The sequence below is a fragment of the Ursus americanus genome, chromosome 1, assembly GCF_024610735.1.
Source record: "Ursus americanus isolate L20-20 chromosome 1, mUrsAme1.1.p, whole genome shotgun sequence".
In the NCBI taxonomy this organism is placed as follows: Eukaryota; Metazoa; Chordata; class Mammalia; order Carnivora; family Ursidae; genus Ursus; species Ursus americanus.
In genome coordinates, this window is record NC_142127.1 from 3,024,940 (window position 1) to 3,033,159 (window position 8,220).

General features: G+C 38.9%; 1 pseudogene; it reads left to right on the plus strand.

Annotated features, from left to right (window-relative positions):
- Positions 1-5,792: 5,792 nt before the first annotated feature.
- On the plus strand, positions 5,793-6,158 carry LOC123779511 (large ribosomal subunit protein eL32 pseudogene; annotated as a pseudogene).
- Positions 6,159-8,220: the final 2,062 nt, after the last annotated feature.

Genomic DNA, 8,220 nt, shown 5'->3' on the forward strand with positions numbered 1-8,220 from the left:
ACCATTTTAGACTTATAGAAGAACTGAGAAGGTAGTACAAACAGCTCCTGCACACTCTACACCAAGTTTATTGACATCTTACATTAGTGTGGTACATTTGTTAGTTTAATGAACCAATTGTGATACATTGTTAACTGAAGTCCATACTTTTTTCAGATTCCCTAAGTTTTTTTTTTTTTAAAGATTTTATTTATTTATGTGACAGAGAGACAGCCAGTGGGAGAGAGACAAGCAGGGGGAGTGGGAGAGGAAGAAGCAGGCTCCCAGCCAAGGAGCCCGATGTGGGACTCGATCCCAGAACGCCGGGATCACGCCCTGAGCCGAAGGCAGATGCTTAACAACCAGGCGCCCCTAAGTTTTTTTGTTTTTTTGTCTTTTTTTTTTATCTAATGTCCTTTTCTGCTTCAGAATCCCATCCAGGATACATTACATTTAGTTATCATGTCTTCTTAGGCTCCTCTTGACTGTGATAGTTTTTCAAACTTTCTTTGCTTTTGATGACCTTGACAATTTTGAGGAGTGCTGGTTAGGTGTTTGTAAACTGTTCCTGTATTGGAATTTGTCTGGTGTTTTCTTCATGATTAGACTGCTGTTACTGGTTTTGGGGAGGAAGGCCATGGAGCTAAAGCACTGTTTTCAATTAATCACATCGCATCAAGGCAACATATTATCATCTTGATGAGCTGTCTGACATAGTGTATGTCATGTTTTCCACTGTAAAGCTATTCTTTTCTCCCTTTTCTATAGTGAACTTTTGGGCTGGAAATCAGTCTCCAGCCCACGCATAAGGAGTGGGGAATTATGCTCCACTTCCCGAGGGCAGAGTATCTACAGAAATTATTTGGAATTTTTCTGCATAGGAGATTTGTATCCCCCATTTTTCAATCTATCTGATCTTTTTTTTTTTTTGGTCAGTGTAGACTCCAGAGTATTTTATATTTTGGTTGTAATCCAGTACTTCTTTATTTTGTTGTTCAAACTGATCTAGCTTTGGCCATTGGGAGCTCTTTCAGTTGGCCCCTGTGTCCCTTTGATGTAGCCCCATCAGTGTGTGTGTGTGTGTGTGTGTGTGTGTGTGTGTGTGTGTGTGTGAGAGAGTGATGTATTGAGCAATTCCTTCCTTTCTGGCACTGTAAGATGCTCTAAGCTCATCTTGGATATTTCTTATTTCTTGCCCCAGTCGTAGAATTACCCATCTCTCCAAAGATCCCTGGTTCTTGTTATTGGAGGATGGTATTAGAAACCAAGATCTGGGCACTAGGTGTGCTTGTTGCTACTGGAGTGTTTTTGCATCTAGGTCTTCTCTGCTGACAGAGAAAGGACATGTGTGTGTGTGTACTAACCTGTGTGTATAAACAGATCTCTAAGTATTTCTGTATGTAACCATCTGTATCTGTGTTAAGCTACACATGCGTTCATACTGGTGTTCTCTACTCTATTGACATATGGATTATTCTAGCCTTTCCTCTTCCTGATCTGTAAACTCTCAGTCTACCAGTGAGGAATCTGGCTTTCACCCTCTGCCCTCCCTTTACTACTCAATTCTAGAATATATAGAGAGCAATATCAGAATTACTAACTCATTCACCTATAGGAAACAACTTTATCAACAGAAGTATAGTGATTGCATGCAGTCCTTTTTGCCTTTAGTCTTACAGACTCCACTCATTTCCAGTTATGTAGGTCAGCACCTCTACTCCAATCCCCCTCAGTGAGGTTGTTTCATACATTAGTAATATATTCGATGTTTTTGTCACAGTCTGTATTCCATCATAGGATTTCCCCAACCTCCTAAACAATTTTTTAAGTCTGCATATTGTAAAGTCCTATGGGTTTTGACAAATGAATAGTGTCATCTATCCATCATTCCAATATTATAGTAGTAGTATAGTTTCACAGCCCTAAAAAAATCCCTTTTGCTTCATCCATTTAACCTCCTAGTTGGACTCATATAGTCAGTAGCATTTTCAGACTGACTTATTTCAATTATCACTATGCATTTAAGGTTAATCTATATCTTTTGATGGCTTGATAGCTCATTTTCAAATACCAAAATAATATTCCATTTATGGTCATAGTACAATTTGTTTGTTTGTTTACCTATGGAAGGCTGTCTTAATTGTTTCTACTTTTTGGCAAATATAAATAAAGCTGCTGTAAATATGTCTATGTAGGTTTTGTTTGGATGTAAGTTTTCAAATCAGTTGGGTGAATATCTAGGAGCACAATTGCTAGATCATGTGGTAAGGCTATGATTAGCTTTGTAAGAAACTGCCAATCTACCTTCCAAAGTAGCTGCCCTGTTTTGCATTCCCACCAGCAGGGAATGAAATTTCCTGTTGCTCCACATCCTTGACAGAATTTGGTATGGTCAGTGCTTTGGATTCTAGCCATTCTAGTAGGCATGTCATGGTATGTTGTTTTACTTTGAAATTCCCTAACAGCATATGATTCAGCACACTTTCATATGCTTATTTGCCACCTGTATGTTTTCTATGGTGAGGTGTCTATTTAGGTGTGTTGCCCATTTTTAAAATTGGGTCTCTATTTCATTTTTAATTGCATTTTCTTCTTGCTTAAGGTTTTAATTTTTAAAAGAATCTCTTTGGCAAAATTAACTTTTTCTTTTTAAGTTCTCTTTCATTTCCTGAATTTCTGTCTTTCCTCTGGAGTCTGTTTTTCTCTTTCTTTATTTGGGTTTTTTACTTTCACATCAAGGGTTTTCTTCAAAAATCCAGTGAGTCTTAGTTCATGTTTTTTCCTTTAAACCTTCTTACTGTGGAAAATAAATAACACATGTACAGAAAAAAGGAAGTATGAAACACAAATGTTCAACTGGATGAATTTTTGTCCAGATCAAGAAATAGAACATTGCCGGCACCCTGGAAAGCTTCTGTATGCCTCTTGCCTATCATTATACTCTAAACTTCCTCTCTCCCTCTCTACCAGCTTATTACTATCCGGGCTAACCATAATCCTCTCCTTAAAAAAAAATAGTTTTAACACCATGCAAATATGCATGTATAAATACTGTAGTTGGGTATTCAGGCATCTTTTAAAATTTAAGAAGGAGGTAATTTTTTAAAATACAGGGAAAGCTGTATGCATTGACAAAGCCCACTGATTGGCAGGCTTTGCTTTAGGGTCATCAGGCAAAAGCCAACCTTTGTCAGGAATACCAGAATGGGGAGTACTTAACTCTGAGATGCCAACATCTCCACTAACTGCCCTAATCCTCCCTGGATAGTTTATTCTGTTTCTTTAGAACAGACCCTTTTTTGACTATCATGGTGTATTGTGCAGTCTTTTCCTCTAGAGGGCACCAGTCATCTTCCCCAGAACCCTCCCTTAGATCATCTCCCTAGGAGTTCCAGCTCCTGCCTACTCCCCAGTGGCATTCTGAAGAGACAGCGTCTCTGTGAGAAGCAGTAGCAAACAGAGCCCAACAAGTGTCTCATTTCAAGGTTTGGGGCACCTAGGACAACCACCTCCTTTGGAGTCCAGGGAAGAGCAGGAATATAAACTTCCTTGCATTTAGTCACATTAAGTAATGCTCTAGCCGGCTCAGCACAACTGTTGGCCACTGCAGATCCAAGCAGCAGAGACATGCTAGCTCTTTACAAAGGCACTTCCCAACACTGTGCTAAAGACACCAGCCCAACCTGACGTTTTGGCCTCGTTGACTTTTACCTGCCTTTCTCCCATCTCGGGAGTTCTCTAAATCACCAGTCTGCTGTGGGGAGACCCTCTTGCTACAGCCTGTTACGGAGTTGGAATTAGCCCACACGTTCTCCAGAGGCTATGTTCTGACTTTTTTACTATTCAGACCCAAAAGTCTTACATTGTCCAGTGCCTCTCTAGTGGAAGACCAGGTGGGTGGACTGACCTCCCTTTTGGGGCTTCTCAGGGCCTCTGGCCCAAAAGTCTGTTCCAATGGCATGGGTTCACTCAAATACTGGTGGTACCATTTGTCCAAGCTGATGAGACACTGGAAAAGACTATAAAAAATATAGAGTACAATATGACACAGAGCAATTCTGCACCAAATTGACGTGGCAATGTTCCAAATTTTGAGTCCCAACCACCTAAGGTTGTCCATGACCATTTCGCCATTTGGTTGTCCCACTGACTGGGTGGACCCCATATCAATTTCTTCATCATTTACAAAATTCTACACCCCCCCCCTTTTTTTTTAATCATCACTTATATTGAGTTCAAGAGATCTGGGAGCCAAATAAGAAAAAAGAAATGACCATGAAGTAGCAATAGCACACAATGAGCTTTATTTGGGCAACGCTGACAGCGTGGCATGTGGGGAATTCCCTTTTCGCACGAGGCCACCCGGAGTCTTCTATACAGGGACCACCTGCCAGAGGGGGGAGGGCAAGAGAATTCTTGAGGAAGAGGAGAACGGAACAGAAGACTTCTGTGTCCACAGGGTGTTGCTCCGCAGCACAGTGGAGGTTGTTTGGAGCAGAGAATTCCGGGGATATTTTATCTATGGCTGGCAGATGTTGCGTGCCGTATCCTGGGGTATGCAACGTAGAGGCTCTAAAAAGCTAAAGATGGGTTCATTTGGGATATATTTAAAACAACCAGATGTGTAAAATTTGAGTTTGGCACCAGTAGGCTTTCGAGCTAACAGGTCCCAGCCTGCTATAAAGTGAACGGTACAGGGTTCATGTACAGAAGTTCTCTTCGGCTCGTTGACGTAGAATGACCTGATCAGGAAACAGAGAAAAGATCCAGACCACAGTGTCAGAAATGACAGAGGGAACAGCACTATTTTATGTCTACTTAAAGAATAGAAAGAGAATATTATGAATAAATTTATGCCAATACATTTGACAACTTAGATTCCTTGTAAAATACAAACCACCAAAGCTAACTTAAGAAGAAATAGACAACCTGAATGGCCCTATATCTGTTTTTTATAATAGAATTTGTAGCTAAAAACCTTCTCACAAAGAAAACTCCAGGCTCAAAAGTCTTTACTAGTAAATTCTAATAAACATTTAAGGAAAGAAATAATGTTAATTCTACATGCACTTTATCAGAAAATTGAAGAAGAAGGAACTTCTGAAGAGGAAGCAACACTTGCAAACTTATTACGTGAGACAGCATTATACTGGCACCAAAACCAGAAAGAAAGACATGAAAAGAAGACAAACCTGAAAATCACCTTTCACGAACTATCAAAATATCAATAAACTGAATCTAACAATATGTAGGAAGATAGTACATTACGAACAAGTGGAGTTTATCCCAGGAATGCAAGGGAGTTTGGAATTTCAAAATCAATGTAAACCACCATATTAAAAGACTAAAATAGAGCAACGGTATGATATACCCATGTATGCAGAAAAAGCATTTGACAAAATCCACCATGTCTTCTCGATATAAACTCTCAGCAAATTAGGAGAAAGAAGGGAACTTTTCAACCTGATAAAGAGCATCTATTAAAAAACCTTTAGCTGACACCCTACTTAATGGTGCAAGACTGAATACTGTATACTTTTCACTACTCTTAGTGTTTAGTGCAAGTATGTTTGTTCTTACCATTTCTACTCAACATTGTGCTGGAGATTCTAGCCAGTACAGTAGGTTAATATTTTTAAGGTCACTTATATGTTACGGAAAAGAAGGATAAAATGGTCTTCATTCAAAAACACTGTGATTACCTATGTTGACAGTTGCATGGAATCTACAGAAGAACTTTTAGAACTAATGAATAAGTTTAGCTCTTCCTTGGTGCTGCCTACAGAGGAGGCAACCATCTCCTACTCAGCATCATGGCTGCCCTCAGACCTCCAATGAAGCCCGAGATAGTTAAAAAGAGGGTGTGCAGAAGATTCAAGAGCCAGATCCTGACACCCAGCATTGGTTATGGGAACAACAAGAAAGCAAAGCACATGCTGTCCAGTGGCTTCCAGGAGTTTCTAGTCCACAACATCAAGGAGCTTGAGGTGCTGCTGATGTGCAACAAATCTTACTGTACAGAGATTGCTCACAATGTCTCCTCCAAGAACCACAGAGCCATTGTGGAAAGAGCAGCCCAGATAGCCATCAGAGTCACCAATCTTTGGGGCTGTGCATCAAAGAAAATGAATAGACAGACAGTTTATGTGCACATTGTCTATGTGCTAATAAAAACATAAAACTACAAAAAAAAAGAAAAGAACTAATGAGTAAGTTAGCACACTTGCAGGACACAATATCAAAATCAAAATTCAATCATGTATCTTCATATTAGGAACAAACACTTGGAAATTGAATTTTTAAATGCATTTTAAAAATAGTATTGAATTTATTGAATGTTTATGAATAACTTCAACAAAAGTTGTATAAGTCTTGTACATTGAAAGCTTCAATTGCTGAGAGAAACTAAGACCTAAATAAACTGAGAGATATACTATGTTCACAATTCAGAAGTCTCACTATTTCTAAGGTATAAATTCCCTCCCAAACTGATCTATAAATGTATTGCAATACCAATAAAAATATCAGAAGACTTTTTAATAAAATTTGACAAATGGAATCTAAAATTAATGTAGAAATAAAAGGACTTAGACTAGCCAAAACAACTTGGAAAAAGAATGTTGAATTTTTGAGAACTTACATTAATTACACCATTTAAAGACTTGTTATAAAGCTTCAGAATCAAAACTGGTACAGGCATAAAGAGAGACAAAAAGATCAAAGGAACAGGATAGAATCTGTAGATTCACACACGTATGACTTTTGCCAAAGATGCTGAGACACTTCAATGAGGAAGGATAATATTTTCAAGAAATAAATCTTTACAAGAAATCTTTTCAATAACTGAATATGCAAAAAATTAAGGCTTTCACCTTACCTTACACATATGCAAAAAAATAACTCAAAATGGATTGTAGATTTATATGTAAGAGATAAAACTATAAATCTTCTAGGAGAAAATCTTAGTGAACTTGAGTTTGGCAAGGATTTTTAAACATGACACAAAAATCAGTCACTATAAAAAGAAAAAGTCAATAAATCTGACTTCTTAAGAATTAAAAATTTTGCTCTTCAAAAACACTGTTTTCAGTCTATTGTGTAAGGAGCTTGAAAGTCATCATTGTCAACCTCACCACAAGAAAAAAGATGGACAAACTAAAAATTATCAACTGTTCTTAGATGCATCAGAGTTTCAAGATCACAAGTGCTGCCCCCCAAAATTTGAGAGACAGAGAAGCAAATAAAGACAATCACAACTTATAGGAGAAGGAACTCCATGAGAACCAGTACCAGGGTAGGAAAACCTAAACTATAATTGATGGTTTGCTGGAAATTTGGTGTGGACAAGTTTGAGAGTTAAAAACTCCAAGGCCAGTCTTTCAAGGTTGCTCATGCTTTTCTGAGCTTTGTCTTCAGAAGAGCTACCAAGTTCTCACAATTAGAGACAGAGAAAAATCCCCTCATGCTTCTGGCAGAGGGAGGGGGAAAACACCCATTTTGAAATACGCTCAGAGCATTCTATTCATCTTAACAAGGTTTGCCTTCAAGAAAAACTGTTTTACCAGAGATTAGCTGACCTGGGGAAAGGGAAATACCCAACTTCAGCCTCCTCTAGCTTTCCTATCTCACCTAAGCACAGGCCCATTAAAAGATTGAGACCTGATCATAGGACTATAGAACACTTACCTCTCTTCACATCTCACACACACATCAGTAGGGCTTCTGTATAATAACAGGGGGACACAACTAAAAGAACTGCATGTCTCAGTCCTAACTTAAGAAAAAGCCTCCAGAGAAGCTCAAAGACAATAGAAGAGACAAAAACAAAGATACCAGAGGAAATTCTATTCTCAGATATCCATAACAAACAATAAACACAGCCTAACCTATAGCCACATAAACATAAAACCTCACATGAAACCCTATTTACCTCAGTTCATTTTTACTGACTACATCATGTTGGCTTCCAACAAAAAAACTACAAGTGGTACTGAAAAACAAGAAACACATTTTGAGGGGAAAAGATGGCGGAGGAGTAGGGGACCCATTTTTCAGCCGGTCTCCTGAGTCGAGTTGGATGGTTACCAGACCAGCCTGAACATCGACGGAATCAGCCTGAGACGCAGGAAGATACATCTGGATCTCTACAAATGAACATCTCCAGCGCTGAGTATTGAGGTACGAAGCGGGGAGCCGTGAAACCTCGCACAGATATCGGAAGATAAACGGAAGGGGGAGGGA